This window comes from Microcaecilia unicolor, chromosome 2, assembly GCF_901765095.1.
Source record: "Microcaecilia unicolor chromosome 2, aMicUni1.1, whole genome shotgun sequence".
NCBI lineage: Eukaryota > Metazoa > Chordata > Amphibia > Gymnophiona > Siphonopidae > Microcaecilia > Microcaecilia unicolor.
The window spans coordinates 394,715,880-394,732,427 of NC_044032.1; the positions used below are offsets into that span (position 1 = coordinate 394,715,880).

The 16,548-nt window shown below is 45.6% G+C and overlaps 1 protein-coding gene across 3 annotated transcripts in view; it reads right to left on the bottom strand.

Annotated features, from left to right (window-relative positions):
• Positions 1-15,421, bottom strand: part of WDFY3 (WD repeat and FYVE domain containing 3) — a 655,707-nt gene extending 640,286 nt beyond the window's left edge. For all 3 annotated transcript variants that reach the window (XM_030190597.1, XM_030190598.1, XM_030190593.1), the window contains exon 1: positions 15,188-15,421. The gene's annotated coding sequence lies outside the window, so the exon portion shown is untranslated. The remainder of the gene's footprint in view (positions 1-15,187) is intronic.
• Between the last annotated feature and the right edge of the window lie 1,127 nt (positions 15,422-16,548).

A 16,548-nucleotide genomic window follows, 5' to 3' on the forward strand; every position in this document is an offset into this window, starting at 1 on the left:
CTTAATATTATAGTCCTGTAGATCTGGCTACGGCTGCTGTTAATCTTAAAATGGCTAGTATTCGACAGCCACCAAGAGCTTTTCCGGTCCATGAGGCTACAGCAAGAGCTTATATCGGCTCGATGGTCCACCCCAGAGACTGGTCTGCGGGTATCCAGGGCTATGTCCACTCATCTAACCTGAGCTGGACAAGCTCAAGTTGTCCAAGGAGGCAGCAGTGTCACAAAAAACAACCCCCACCCCTGTAGAAGAGGGTATACAGCTTTGAAAGATGTTCAGGACAGAAAGCTGGAGTCCTCAATGGAGGTGTCCTTTTGAGATTTCAGCTCTATCACTGTAGGCTGCCATTTGCAGTTCCTATGCCGCTCGAGCTTGCCTCAGTTGGGTACAGCAGGCAGCAGATGCCTTGGCAGATTTGGAATTTCAGAAGTCACTGGAATTTCTTGCCAAAGAGACAGGACTAACATATTTGGCAGACTCCTTGTATGACCTGGTCAGGGTCTCAGCCAAGCAGATGATGACCCGGTAGTTGTTATGGCTTCGATATTGGGCTGCAGATGTGGTGTCCAAGCAGCGCCTCACAAGGTTGCCTTTCAGAGGGCATCTCCTCTTTAGGGAGGATCTGGAAAAGTTGGTTAAAGACCTGAGGGAATTGAAGGCCCAGCGTTTACCGAAGGACAGGCCAAAATCACAACTGAAGGATGCTAAACGGTATCATCCTGGCAGACCACCTGCTTCTTCTTTCCCCACCTGGAGTATTGTGTTCAGTACTGGTCTCCGTATCTCAAAAAGATATAGTAGAATTGGAAAAGGTACAGCGAAGGGCGACGAAAATGATAGTGGGGATGGGACGACTTTCCTATGAAGAGAGGCTGAGAAGGCTAGGGCTTTTCAGCTTGGAGAAGAGACGGCTGAGGGAGATATGATAGAAGTGTATAAAATAATGAGTGGAATGGATCGGGTGGATGTGAAGCGACTGTTCACGCTATCCAAAAATACTAGGACTAGAGGGCATGAGTTGAAGCTAAAGTGTGGTAAATTTAAAACGAATCGGAGAAAATTTTCTTCACTCAACGTGTAATTAGACTCTGGAATTCATTGCCGGAGAACGTGGTACGGGCGGTTAGCTTGACGGAGTTTAAAAAGGGGTTAGATAGATTCCTAAAGGACAAGTCCATAGACCGCTATTAAATGGACTGGAAAAATTCCTCATTTTTAGGTATAACTTGTCTGGAATGTTTTTACGTTTGGGGAGCGTGCCAGGTGCCCTTGACCTGGATTGGCCACTGTCGGTGACAGGATGCTGGGCTAGATGGACCTTTGGTCTTTCCCAGTATGGCACTACTTATGTACTTATGTACAAATCCAGGTTTCAGCAAAGGCAGCTCTTTTGTTCAGACAAATGGCCAAGGGTCTTGGGCCACTCCCGCTGCAAGACCTGCCCAATGATGGGGTCCTGATCCTCTCCTTGCATCCACACCTAGCTCCAAACCAGCAAGCCAGGCCTTCTTACCCAATTAAAATTTGAGAATAGACAGATGGTTTTCACCCCCAAGACCTCTAATCATTCACTTTACAGATAAACCCCTGCATGGGTTTTGGGAAACTTCAGAGGGAGCCAGCTACTAAATGGTTTGATTAGTCTTTCACCCCTATAACCAGGTCTGATGACCGATTTTGCATGTCAGAACTACTACAGACTTCCACCAGAGTTTCCTCTGGCTTCACCCTGCCCAGGCAAAGCTCCGGCTGTCTTCTACAATGATTACCGGGACCAGTGGGTCCTTGAGATTATCAGAGACAGTTACAAATTAGAGTTTTCCCATATAGTTTTTTCTTGGAGTTCTCTTGTACCTTGCCCAAGAGGGCAGCGGTTCAGTCCACACTTCTGTCTTTGGATTAATTGGGGGCTGTGGTAAAAGTGTGGAGTCACGAGCTCTGGCAAAGCTGGTAGTCCATCTATTTTGTTGTCCCAAAAAGGGAGGATCTTTCTGTTCACATTTGAGTTTTTGAGGTCCATCAGATCTTACAGGAGACGTTGCGATTGACGGTAGTACAGCCAGGAGAATACCTCACAGCTCTGGATCTCAAGGAAGCATACCTGCATATTCCCATTTGGCCACCCCCATACCAGCACTTTCTGCGCTTATTCCAGGCCATGCCCTTTCATTTGGCTATGGCACCCAGAACCTTTTCAAAGGTCATGATAGTTGTGGCAGCGGCCTCTCTCAATCACGAAGGAATAGGGGTGCACTTGTACCTCAACGGCTGGCTTATCTGGGCTTCCTCGGTGCAGGAGAGTCATCGAGTGACAACTAGGGTAATAACGCTGTTACAGTCTTTAGGTTGGGCGATCAATCTGGCCAAGAGTCATCTGCACCCATCTCAGTTTCTGGAGTATCTGGATGTTCACTTTGAACAGCCCAGGGCAGAGTATTCTTACTGGATCAGAGAATCTGCTTCAGACTCAGGTTCGTCTCCTGTTGCAAACCCTACGTCCCAGTCCTTGGGGTTATGTTCAACTCCTTGGGTCAATGGCGGCGATATTAAAAGTGGTCCCTTGGGCCAGGGTGCACATGTGTCCTCTGCAGCAGTCTCTCGAGTCACTGGTCTCCCCTTTCTCAGGATTATTCAGTGCACCTTCCTTTAATGCCTCCAGCGAGGCAGAGCATGATGTGGTGGCTGATTCTGAAACATCTGAAGTGGGGCATGCTGCTAGCGTCACTGTGGATAGTGATGGTGACCGCTGCCAGCCTTGCGGGCTGGGGGTGCACCGTTTCCATCGCAGTGTGCAGGGCCAATGGAACAAGGAGAAAGCGTGGTGGCAGATCAATCAACCTGGAGCTCAGGGCGATTCGCCTCACCCTTTGGGTGTTTTAGGTGCTTCTAGAGGGCCATTGCATGCAAATGAACAACATTACAGCAATGGCCTATAATTAACAGACAGGGGGGGACCCCAGTCAGGCTTTGGCATTAGAGGCCCACCTTTTGTTTCTGTAGATGGTATGTCACTTGAAGCAAATCTCAGCAGCACACATAGCAGGGTCTCTGAATGTGCAGGCGGACTTCCTCATCAGGGCCCTGTTGAATCTGGCAGAAGGGAGTTGATAGCGGACGTTTTGCACAGCATGACCCAGAGGCAGGGCGTGCCAGCCATAGATCGGACCGACCGTTCACTTGTCTATTAGATTGTAAGCTCTTTGAGCAGGGACTGTCTCTCTTTGTTAAATTGTACAGCGCTGCGTAACCCTAGTAGCGCTCTAGAAATGTTAAGTAGTAGTAGTAGTAGATCTTATAGCAACTCAGCGCAGTGCCAAAGCTTTCCGATTTTTCAGCAGGAGAAAGGAGTTCAGTTTGGAGGGCAAAGATGTGCTTGCATCCATGGCTGGCATCAGTTCTGCTGTATGCCTTTCCTCCATAGCCAATGACAGGCAGGGTTGTTCATTCACAGTATACTTCATAATCCCAGCCTACTCATTCTGATTGCTCCAGATTGGCCACCATGGTATGAGGACCTGGTACAGCTTCTGGTGGACAAGCCATTTCATCTTCCTATAACTCAGGGGCTGTTGCATCAGTGCACAATTCCAATGGAGATCCCTGTCACTTTGGTTGCACAGTCTGGCTGCTGAGAGGACGCTGTTAAGGCGAAAAGGTTATGTAGAAGACGTTATCACTATGCTCCTTCACACCCAGAAACGGACCACCTCAGCAGCATATGCGAGTATCTAGAGAGTGTTTGAGGAGTGGTGGTCTGAGAGAGCATTTGACCCATGTGCTCCGAGATTTTGACCCATTCAAGGCATCTACACCACAGATCTTGGCGTTTCTGCAGGACAGCCTGAGAAGATTATGGCCTAAATCTCTTCGAGTTCAGATGGCAGCTCTGGCCTGTTATAAGGCCGCCTCCTTCATTCCTCATTAGCAACACATCCAGATGTAGTGCATTTCCTGAAAGGGGCTACCCACCTTCATTCTCCTTGTCTGGTGCACAGGGTTCTGCAGTGAGCTCCATTTGAGCCTTTAAAGAAGGCAATCTTAAAGGATCTTACACTGAAAGTAGTTTTTCTGGTTGCAATTTCGTCGGCTCATAGGGTGCCGGAGATGCAAACGTTCAGTATCAATATATTGTTTATATACTGCTGTATTCCCTTCTCACTATAGTTTACATCAATTGTAACAGTTTCTGGGTTTTTGGGGTTTTTTTTTTGCTATATGCAATAATGGAAGCTTAAGCATCAAATAAAAAAAAAAGGATTCAATCTGCTCCGTCAGTGCCTTCCCTTCTGGTTGGGGGTACAGGCACTACATTCTGAAGACTTCTCTGGGCAGTTGCAGGCAGCATGTGTGAAGCACTAACTCTGCCAGTGACCTCTAGTGCTCAACACAAATTTGAAGGTAGAACATGGCACTGAGAGAGGGAGATATGTTGGGGCCAGGGAGGACAGTAAGCAAAGGAGCAATGCTGGATCATGGGGGAATAGGGATGAGAGAGAGGATGCAAGACTGTTACCCTCTGTTCCAGGGTCCCTAAACTATTGCCTTAGAGCATCCGCTGCATTCAGAATGCAAAATATGCCATTCTTTTCCACATTTATAACCTGGATACACCACTAGAAAACCTCACTTATTGGGCTTCAATCTCACTGTGGTGGTGAATCTGTTTGCGATGGGCCACCTTTGACATCTCTTAAACAGGCACTGGACAAATAAGGTATCCAGATAAAAGGGTGGTATGTAGAGGGGGACCACACTCATTCCTCATCTTTCAATGAGCTCTAACTTGTGAAAAACACTTTCTACCACAAGCCCTTGTCCAGGTCATAAGGAAGCTGCTACAATATAGGGCCTTGCCATACATTTTGATGGCTGAAGTTTCCTACAACCTTCACTAAGCCAGGAAATACAGTGTACACAAACAGCTGTACACAACAGCAGGCAGCAGAGACTGACCCTCATGCCTAGACACATATCACCAGCAGCTCATGATCTGCCTGCCCCGTAATAGGGGAGGGGGAGGCTGAATAAGGTGGCAACTACAACCGCTGCATATAATCTCATTCTTCTCGTGTCCTGGGCGGAACTGGTTGGGCCTTGTAGATCCCTCCAGCTAGCAAGGAGGCAGTAGCTCATGTTCCTCTCCCCCCTCCTGCTGAGAGAAGAGGGAGACAAACTTACAGGTATATCCCCCTCCCAAGCCCCCTTCTTTGGTGTTAAAGTCCCTGCCTCCGTGATATAAAAGGTAGAGAGCATTGCACACCCTGATTGGTTATGGGACGGGAAGCAGCACCCCAAATCATTATACTCCTGGACGAAGATCCCGGTGGCAGCTGTGTCATTCTTGGGGCTGTAGGTCAATGATTCTAGGCTAAGGGGAGGGAAGAGTTCTCCTTCCTGCTTTCTTCTCCTGCCCCCCCCCCCCCCCCCATCTGTGTAAGATGGTGCCTTCACTCTCCCACTACTCTTCTCCATCCCACACCCAGCAAAGTTGCCTGGTTAGGAAGCTGGGCAGTTTCGCAGCAGTCATGGCAGGCAGTAAGAGGTGCAAGGGAAGGGGGAACAGAGATGTCTCCGTGTACTCCAGGTATAAGAGAGCCTGAGAGGTTTCAGGCCTGACAGTTTTAGTGGGGAAAACCTGTACAGACAAAATGCGTAGGATCTAGCTAACTTGACAAAATCCTCTCATATACAGACAATCCAATTTTTTAACTCTTCAATTTATAACTTTTTCAATTTTTATGAGAAAAGGACCTCAGAAACCATAGCTGCAAATCAATAATTTCATATGTGTCCGACAGCAGATTTGGTTCAATTTCATTCATCTGCAGTGGCGTAGCCAGATCTAACATTTTGGGTGGGCCAAGAGCTAATATGGGTGGGCACTATATACAGTATATATATATATATATATGAGTAATGTCTCTTGGATACTACAAAATAATGCCTTAGAATGCACTTCATAATGGATTTCTAAGTAGTCCGCTCAACAGCTGTCCTGCAGCAACATAAAGCACATGCATACTTATTGGAAAAACTGATATTTTTAAATAGTTACACTATCCCATATCTTCTACACCCTACTCCCCCATCCATCCCCGTAGCCCAGCATCCAGAACTTCTCTACCCTACCCCCATCCATCACCATAATCCAGCATCAGCCCTTTCCTTCCCACCATCCATTCCATAGTTAGGAATCAACTATACCCTACCCTCCCACCCCTCCTTGTAGCCTAGCATCAGTACTGTCCCACCCTGAAGCACACCAGCATTAAATATAAGATTTTTTTAACGCCCTAGGCACTGCAGAGTCCATCTCCAACCAGAAACCCAACTACATTAAAATTTAAAACTTTTTTTTTAAACCTGAGCACTGCAGAGACCATCCCCACCCAAAACCCCACCAACATGAAAATATACAACCTTTTTTTTTTTTAAAGGGCACTATTAAAATGTATTGTTGGTGGGTTTCTGGGTGGGGGTGCCTAGGGGGGGGGGGGAAGGTAAAGGTTTTTCCCCTAGGCAGTGAAGAGCCCACCCCCATTCAGAAGCCCACCACCAGCATTACAGTGTACATGTTAAACAATATATTTATTTTATTTGGACGGCTGGGTTTACACATGGTTGTAGGTGGTGCAGACTCGAGAGCACTGTGCTTTCTGTGTGCTGGCTCCTGTACCTGTTGTGGGGCTGCAGGGCAGTGCTGAGGCCTGGAGAGGTGGGCTCATCCAAAGGCTGATCCTGATCCAACAAAGGTGCAGTGGAGGAGCTGCACACTGGCGGCAGCTGGCAGATTTTCCAGTGCAGCACTGCGGCACCGTCATGCATGCTGCGGGGGCACTGGGGGGAGGAGCAAGGCAAGGTAGAGTGAAACCAGATGGTCAGAGTGAGGGCAGTAACAGTGTGGGCATGTGGCGCTATGCTAGAATGGCTGACGGACTTCCAGATCAGAACCTGCATTAAAAAATATTAGGCAGGCAGGAGGACCAGAAAGGGAAGGGAAAGGGAAATGGGACTTTCTGTGGTTTTTGCAACTACATTCAAAGTGGTTTACATAGTATATACAGGTACTTCTTTGTACCTGGGGCAATGGAGGGTTAAGTGACTTGCCCAGAGTCACAAGGAGCTGCAGTGGGAATCAAACCCAATTCCCCAGAATCAAAGTCTGCTGCACTAACCACTAGGCTACTCCTCCACTCCTCCACAGAGGAGCTGCCAACTGCGGCAGAAAGATTGTGCACTCCTATAACTGGTGCCTATCAGGACAAAGTGGGTGGGCCCCAATTTTTCAACAATATTTTACTAAATTTATTGATATCAGAAAATATGCACTTATCTTTATGAAATACCAAACAGGCCTGCTTCACCCGTACTCTCTGGCTTCTTCAGGGATCAACTATATTCAGTGCATAATTACCAAATGATAATCTTTTTGCAGCCCAATTCTTTTGCTGTACCCCACTCTTAATTTTGTTTTTAGTAGCCATCCTGCGAGGTGGCTAGGGAAAGGGAGAGATCTGACACACAAGTCAGGGCTGCTGAGGAGGGGGTGGGCAGAGGAGCAAGATTCCCTGGGCCCGGCACCAGCGATCAAACTCTTCCTGCCACATTCTGCGACCTGCCTATGCGGAAACAGGAAGTTACTTCACAGGAGACAGGACGCGGCAGGAAGAAGTTTTAGCTTCTTACCTATAATGGTAGTTTTCCGCGGACAAAGGATCTTCTAGCCACACACCTCTGAATATACATCACGGTGACGTGACCGAAAATGCTCTAAAAGTTAAAGTGAGCAAATTAGATGATTCCCACCCGTACCCATAGTATATATACAAAGTGACATTACAGATAACTCAGTTTAATAAAAATAGCTGCGACAACTTAGGGAGGGTAGGGAGGGATTGTGTAGCTACAAGATCCTTTGTCCACGGAAAACTACCGTTACAGGTAAGAAACTAAGATTTTTCCATGGACAGGATCTTCTAGCCACACCTCTGAAGACTCTTAAGCATACACAGGTAACATACACCGAGTGAAAAATTCATAATCAATCAACTGAACTCAGTATGAAAATGTTACCTGTGATAGGAGGAGGATAGTTGTCGTTTAAATTGCCTCCTGAAGAATTGTCAGTCCAAAGATGGAATCTGCACGTGATGCCACGTCGAGACAGTAGTGTCTTGAAAACGTAAGCAGTGATGACCATGTTGCTGCTCTGCAAATATCTATAAGAGGTGCTCTACGTAAATATGCACTTGAGGCAGCCATAGAACGTAGTTTATGGGTTGTGACATGAGGCATCAAAGGCTGATAGTGAAGAGATGATGTTGAATAGCAATAGTTAATACAATTTGTAATATATGACAATAATGTACGTTTAGAGACTGGTTGTTGATGCTTCATATTATAGGAAAGAAATAATTGAGAAGGTCTATGATCCCTTGATATACGTTGTAAGTAAATTGATAATACTCTGGTACAGTCTAGAGTGTGAAGACGACTTTCATGGGTATCCTGATGTGGAGGTGGATAGAAGACTGGTAATATAATGGATTAATATGAAAAAAGGAGACTATCTTAGGCAAAAATTTTGGATGAGACCGCAGTATTGCTTTATCATGCAGAATTTGAGTATATGGAGCATAATACACCAACGCTTGAATTTCTCCAATTCTTCGAGCTGAAGTAATGGAAATTAGGAATAATGTCTTCCAGGTAAGAAATTGGATAGTGGCAGACTGCAAAGGTTCAAAAGGAGGCCCCATTAACGCCTCCAGTACTAAGTCCCACACTATTGGAGGTGATTGAATAGGAGGTTTAAGATTAAGTAGCCTAGTGGTTAGTGCAGCAGACTCTGATCCTGGGTAACTGGGTTCGATTCCCACTGCAGCTCCTTGTGACTCTGGGCAAGTCACTTAATCCTCCATTGCCCCAGGTACAAATAAGTACCTGTATATACTATGTTAACCGCTTTGAATGTAGTTACAAAACCCACTGAAAGGCGGTATATCAAGCCCCATTCCCTTTCCGAAAACATTTGGCAATAGAATGTCTTATTACTGTTGTGTTATCAATAGAATCATGAAAAACCGATATAGCTGCAGCATGCACTGTAACTGATGAACAAGCTAATCCAGAATTAGAAAGGTATAGGAAATAATCTAATAATGGAGAAATTGAACAACAGATTGGATTAATGCTACATGGTCTACACCATAACAGAAATCTGTTCCACTTGAAAGAATAAGAACTTCTAGTTGACTGCTTTCTAGAAGCTAACAATACATTAATGACTGGTTGTGAAAAAACTGAAGTATCTAATGTATTGCTTGAAGATACCAAGCTGTGAGACAAAGTTTCCTTAGGTTTGGATGCAGAAGTAGAAGTTTGTTTTGAGATAGGAGATCTGGAAGAAAAGGAAGAGTCCGTGGTGGAAGGATAGCTAATGTTTTGAGTATTGGAAACCAAGTTTGCCTCGGCCAATATGGTGCTATAAGAATTAGAGATGATCTGTCCTGAATAACCTTTCATAATATCCTTGGAATTAGAGGAATTGGAGGAAATGCATAAAAGAGGGCATTTGTCCAAGGGATAGCAAAGGCATCTGCAGCTATCCTGTTCTGAGTGGGCCACCTGGAACAATATCTGTGACACTTGCTGTTCTGTGGGGATGCAAAGAGATCTACGTGCGGTATGCCCCAAAGACGAAATAGGTTTTGAATAACTGTGGTCTTGATGGACCACTCGAGTGGTTGTAATTTCTTGCTTAATGAATCTGTTATTTGATTGTCGAACCATGGTAGGTAAATCACTTGAATTGTGGAATCCAGAGACAGAACTAGAGTCCATAACTTGACAGCTTTGCAACAGAGGTGATGTGAGCCCATGCCGCCCTGCTTGTTTATATAGAACATTGCTACATGATTGTCCATTCAAACTTGCATAACATGAGAATGAAGATGTTGAAAAAAATTAATCTGATTGCTCTTAATTCTAGGAGATTGATGGAATAAGTTCTCTCCTGAACTGTCCAATGTCCTTGTGTTGAGTAATTGTCTAGATATGCCCCCCAACCTATTTTGTAGGCATCTGTTATAATCTTGGTAGGGTGAGGTGACTGAAATGGAGCTCCCACCAACAGATTCTGCTGTTGTGTCCACCATAAAAGCTGTAGTTTTATATGGATGGAAATAAAAATCTTTGCAGAAAGAGGATGTAGATATTGAATCCATCTTTTCTTTAAATACCATTGAAGTGGGCGCATCTTTAGACGTGCTAGTGGAAGAACACTGACTGTGGAGGCCATGTGTCCTAAAAGAGTTACAATAGTGCGAGCAGTTGTTGCTTGTACTGATTGCAGATGGTGTACTAAATGTATCAACAGTTGGGCTCGAGATAACGGTAGTTTTGCCAGAGATTCCTGAGAAATAAGGTCTGCTCCTATGAATGTTAATCTCTGCGTTGGGATCATATTTGATTTTTTGTAATTTATTAGAAAACCTAACCTTTTGAAAAGATAAATGATGAGCTGTAAAGCTTGAAGATTTTGCTGTGGAGAAGGAGCTACTATTAGCCAATTATCGAGATATGGGAATAGCATGATCCCTTGCTGATGTAAGTGAGCTACTGATGCTATAACACACTTTGCGAATACTCTGGGGGCTGATGTTAAACCGAATGGCAGAACCTTGAACTGATAATGTTGGCTTTGAAGTACAAATCGAAGAACTCTTCTGGAGGACGGATGGATAAGAATATAGAAATAAGCATCTTGAAGGTCTAGGGCTGTGAACCATACATTTTGCTGTAATAGTGGAAGTATTGTAGGCAATGTAGTGATTCGAAATTGTTTTGGAATAAATTTGTTGAGTCTTCTTAGATCTAGAATTGCTTGTGAGCCCCCATCTTTTTTGGAGATGAGGAAGCATCGGGAATAAAAACCCTTGTTTCTCTCCTGAACAGGAACAAACTCTATAACCTGCTCCTGAAGTAGTCTGTGAACCTCCTGTTGTAATTGTGGAATTTGGGACATGAAGATGTGTAGGTGATCGTAATGGTGGGGGATGTGTAAAGGGAAGGGAATAACCCTTTTGAATTATCCCTAAAATCCAATTGTCTGATGTTATTGAACTCCAAGCATCCAAAAACTTCTGAATTCTGCCCCCCACTCGACCCTGAATTTGAGATGTGATGTCAAAAACTAGAGGATACTTTTTGTTGTTGTTGAGTAGTAACTGGTTTCTGAGCAAGTCTCTCCCTTCCTCCTCTATTATGAAAATTATAACGGTTATTATGAGATTTAAAATTATAAGATGTACGCTGATTAGAAAATGATTTACGATGTTGAAATCTATTTCTAGAGGCGTAGTAAGGTAACCTTTTATAATTTGATTTGGACGGTTGATGTTTATCCTGTTCTAAGGTATCAAGTGTTGTACAATCTTCTTCGAGACCTTCAATTAACTCCTTAACTCTGTCCTCAAATAATGAAACACCTGAACAAGGAGCATCAGCTACTTTTTCATGAATGTCTTCTCCTAAAGCTGAAGCTCTCAACCAGGATAAACGTCTTGCTGCTATTGCAGTTGCTGCACCTCTTATAGAGGTATCAAAATGATCATGAGTCATTCGGATCATTTGTTTAGAACATTCTTCTAAATTTGCCATAAATAGAGGAGTGTTTTCCTGAGGCAAGAGGGACTGCAACTTTGATAAATCATCCATAATTGTATATAAATATTCTACATGGTGAAAAGTGTGAACTGAAATATGAGCTGAAAGCATAGCAGATTGAAAAGTCCTTCTTGCCATTGTATCCATACATTTTAAGTCTTTTGGAGGAGGATGATTAGTTGTATCCTTTTGAATCTTATTTTGACGCATTGCTGATTTAACTACCGTGACGCATGAGGAAGTTGATTCTTGCCATGACTTAAAACGTCCTGTACCTTATATTTATTTTCTAAAGCTCTCTGAGTAGGTCTTATGGAGTAAGGATTTGTCCAGATTAATTTATGGTTGTCTTGGAGTACTTGAGCTACAGGAAGGGCAATAGACTCCTTAACAATATTTAGATATTTGGGTTACTGATCTTTTGTCATCAGAAAGGCAACTCTGAGAGGATGGAAGAATATTCAATGTGTTAGCTAACAACTAAAAACTTTGAATAAGAATCGTCTTGTACAGATGGAAGTGCATCTTGTTTAGGTGAGTGTAAACTAGAAGTAGAGGGTATTTGATGAACAGGCTGCATAGGTTGTAAAGTATGATTTTGGTGGTGAATGTTGATGTCGAAAAGCTGATTTGTGAGAAAAAACTGGTCTCATTGAAACAGCTGATTTCAAAGAATGTAAAGCCGAGGTGGAAGCATCGGCGTCAGGCAGAGGATCAGCAAAAATTACCTCAGGCAATTGAGCTGACAATGACAAACTTTGCAGATTCCTTGAAGAGAAGTCCTGATCCCCATGCATTAAAGCAAGGGGTGAGCAGGAAATGAAGGCACCTGATCCCCGGGCACTCAGGCAAGGGGGAGAGCAGGGACTGAAGTGGAGCTGAATCAGCTCATAAAAGTTAACATTGAGCAGCAGACTTTTTCTTCGATGAACTTGCCGATGAAGTTTCCAAATGTAAAGTAGCTAAATATTGCTTCAGCTTTAGAGCTCTAATTTCAAGTGACTTCTATGACATGCTCCTACAAGAAAAACAATTAAGTGTATCATGATGTTTCCCTAAACAACGGAGACATCGTATGTGAGGGGTCTGTAATAGATAAATTATGTCTGCAAGTAAACGCTTATATCCAGTCTTTTGGTTCGACATCCTATATAATAATTCTCACCACCACCGTTCTAAAGTAGCTGCCTGTGTCCGTGGCTCCTGGAGTTGCTGAGCTAGGCTCCGTAGCCAGGCTGATGTCACTCGCAGCTGATTCCCAGGCAGGGGGAGGAATAGGGAAACACGCGGAGCTACTTGCTCCGCGTGTTTCCCTACTCCTCCCCCTGCCTGGGAATCAGCTGTGAGTGCGCCACTCAAACACCCCCTCGGCACATCACCCAAGCCCCCCCCCCCCCACGGCACATCAAACACCCCCGCCCCCCGAAGCACATCAACCCCCTCGCCACCCGTAGCTGCTACTGGTAACGCTGTCCGGCCGCTGCTGCTTCTCCTGTTGAGCAGCAGCGGCCGCTACAAAAAGAAAAAAAGCAATAAATGTTTTTAAACATCAAGCGCGGCACCGCAGACAGCCATCAGGCATTGCGTGTCAGCTCTGCAGCCACTTCTCCTCTCGCCTCCACGTCACTGCCCCTTGAGTAAGACCCTGGAGCGCAGCGACGTGAGAACCGAGAGGAGGAGCGGCTGCAGAGCCGACAGCCAATGCCTGATGGCTGTCTGCGGTGCCGCGCTTAATGTTTAAAAACATTTATTGCTTTTTTTCTTTTTGTAGCGGCCGCTGCTGCTCAACAGGAGAAGCAGCAGCGGCCGGACAGCGTTACCAGTGGCAGCAGCGGGTGGCTGGATATGGGTGGCTGCATGGGGGGTAGGGGAAGAGGGAGGTGGGGAAGGAGTCCTGAGACCAGAGAGGTGGGGTGGGGAGGGGGGCCCTGCGAGGGGGGAGCACACAGTCACTGTCTCTCACATATACTCTCTATCACACACACACACACACATTCTGTCTCTCACACAAACACACACATTCTGTCTCTCTCACACACACACTCTCTCTCTCTGAAACATACACACTCCAAGGAAAACCTTGCTAGCGCCCGTTTCATTTCTGTCAGAAAAGGGCCTTTACTACTAGTATTAAATAAAATATCTGATAAATTGAATTCTCAAATTTTGACTGACTGACAAATAGACACGGGTCATTCCGTTTCTGCGGACAAAATAAAACATTTACCTGTAATGTCACTTTGTATATATACTATGGGTATGAGAGGGAATCCTCTCATTTGCCCACTTTAACTTTTAGAGCATTTTCTATTGGATAGCCGGGTCGGTCACGTCACCGTGACATATATTCAGAGGTGTGCCTAGAAGATCCTGTCCATGGGAAAGGACCTTTAAGCCAGTTGAGCACTCTCTCTTGTTCATTGCTGTGGGGGGGGGGGGGGGGGGGGGGGGGGGGGGAGAAGGAGAGGGGGGCAGGGGCCCCTTTAGATTGTTTGCCATAGGTAGGCCCAGCTTTGTCTCTCAGCAACCCTGCCAAAGGTGAAATAAATAGGGGTTAATTTTGGAGTGCAATCATACTCCCTTACTTTAGGAACTGCTTATATGCAGTCTGCAAGGTAGGGAAAAGGTCCCAAAGGGTTTCTTCTACAGGGGAAAAAAATGGAAAAGGGGAGGGGGGCTCTCAAGGAAAGCTGAGAGTCTCATACTCAGTCTTTTTTTTATGTGGTGGGAGGGGGGGGGGGGGGAACTAGCCTTTGAGAAGAATTTCAAACATAGAAAAGGCCACACAGGACCTTTTCCTGAAGTTTGGAAAACAAGCTGTACGGAAAAAAAGAAATTGCCAGAGCAGGTTAAATCTCGCTCGTTTTTGACAAAATAATTGGGGGGGGGGGGGGCAGAGATAAAGAAACCAAAGGTGTAGACTGGGAGGGGGGTACTATTTAAAGTGATCCATCTGCAGGAGAGAGGGACACAGACAGTGAAGTGACAGAAACCACAAATCAAGGACGCCCGAGCACAGAGGAAAAGACGAGCTAAAACAAACTCCGGTCAGCCGAGCCTCAGCCTGTCGCTCCCCACCCCCCTTTCCCTGACGGGGGAGGCCAGAAGACCAGCCAAGGACCCGGGAGAGAGAAGCGAGTGGGAGGTGGTGAGGACTAATTAAAGGATGGCAAACAACGCAGCAGTGGGTGAACGAACGAAAGAAAGAAGAAAAAAAAACATAACTGGGTGCTTATATTGGAAAACAGACTGGAGCGAAAGCCAGCATTTAGAGAGACCCTCTGTACCCTCCCCAAAACAGCTTCACAGTTCACACCAGGCAGTAGTAGCAAAGGCAGAATGCAGTTTAGAAAATTATTCTTCCATTAGATTGGTTTTCCCTACCAACAGAAATCATGGATGTGGGCAGAAAAGAGCAGGAGTGGAGCCTTCTCCCAGTCCCCCTAAATGTCAGGGGCACAAAGAGCCAGGCAAGCAGAATCTCTTCCTGGGTCCATGCACGGCCCAAGCACTGACTCACCAGCTTGGAGAGAAACAGCGGATGCAGGCGACAAAAGGAGCAGCAGCTCTAACCAGGCTCCCTTTCCTCCTCCTCGATCTCCTCCTTTCCGGGCTTCCTCAGTATAGTACCACGGCTTGCTAAATGTGTAAAAACACACAGAAGAACGTAATTAAAATCCAAATCCAAGCCTGGGTGGGTGCAAGGTGCAGGGTCCGCATTCACTGACAAGCAGGGAGTAACAGCATGAAGTCTCTGATCCCCTTTCCTCTCTGGCTCTGATTTAAAGCCCGGGTGCAGCCTGGGCCAGTAGCGGGAGCTTCCATCAAGGCCGAGAAGCCAGGCCAAGCCAGCAATCCCAAAACCTAAGCAGTTGTTTCGTTTTCCCCGCAGTTGCTGGTGGCCATCTTTAATCTGTAATCCTCCTCCTGCCTTTCCCTTCCCTGAGTTCTCTCCCCTTCCTCCTTTCTCCTCCTCTTGCTCTACTCCTTGAGCCATCCCCTTTTCCTCCAGCACGGAAAGGGGAGGAGGCTGCTTTATCCTGGCTAACCTAACAGAGCACTGCTTCTCCGTAAGAAATACATGGTCATACCTCAGCAGCTTTTCCTTACATGAAGTGTACTGATGGATTCGTTTCGTATGTGCTTGTGTGTGAAGCAGACCAAATGGTCATCAGGGTTTTATTTCTTGCACACGATGCTGTCTTCACTTCTCCTAGAAGGTGCACACACACTACTCACATGATCTCCTTCACAGCCTTTTGGAACAGGGTGACTGACACAATCTGTAAAAGTATGCATTTTTTTTTTGAGGGGGCGGAGATGTAGTGGAAAAGGAACTGCAAACCTTCCCGGGAGCTATTGACAGAAACCACCTTAAAGCTGACTGACAAATAGACACGGGTCATTCCGTTTCTGCGGACAAAATAAAACATTTACCTGTAATGTCACTTTGTATATATACTATGGGTATGAGAGGGAATTCTCTCATTTGCCCACTTTAACTTTTAGAGCATTTTCTATTGGATAGCCGGGTCGGTCACGTCACCGTGACATATATTCAGAGGTGTGCCTAGAAGATCCTGTCCATGGGAAAGGACCTATATAAGCCAGTTGAGCACTCTCTCTTGTTCATTGCTGGGGGGGGGGGGGGGGGGGGGGAAGAAGGAGAGGGGGGCAGGGGCCCCTTTAGATTGTTTGCCATAGGTAGGCCCAGCTTTGTCTCTCAGCAACCCTGCCAAAGGTGAAATAAATAGGGGTTAATTTTGGAGTGCAATCATACTCCCTTACTTTAGGAACTGCTTATATGCAGTCTGCAAGGTAGGGAAAAGTCCCAAAGGGTTTCTTCTACAGGGGAAAAAAATGGAAAAGGGGAGGGGGGCT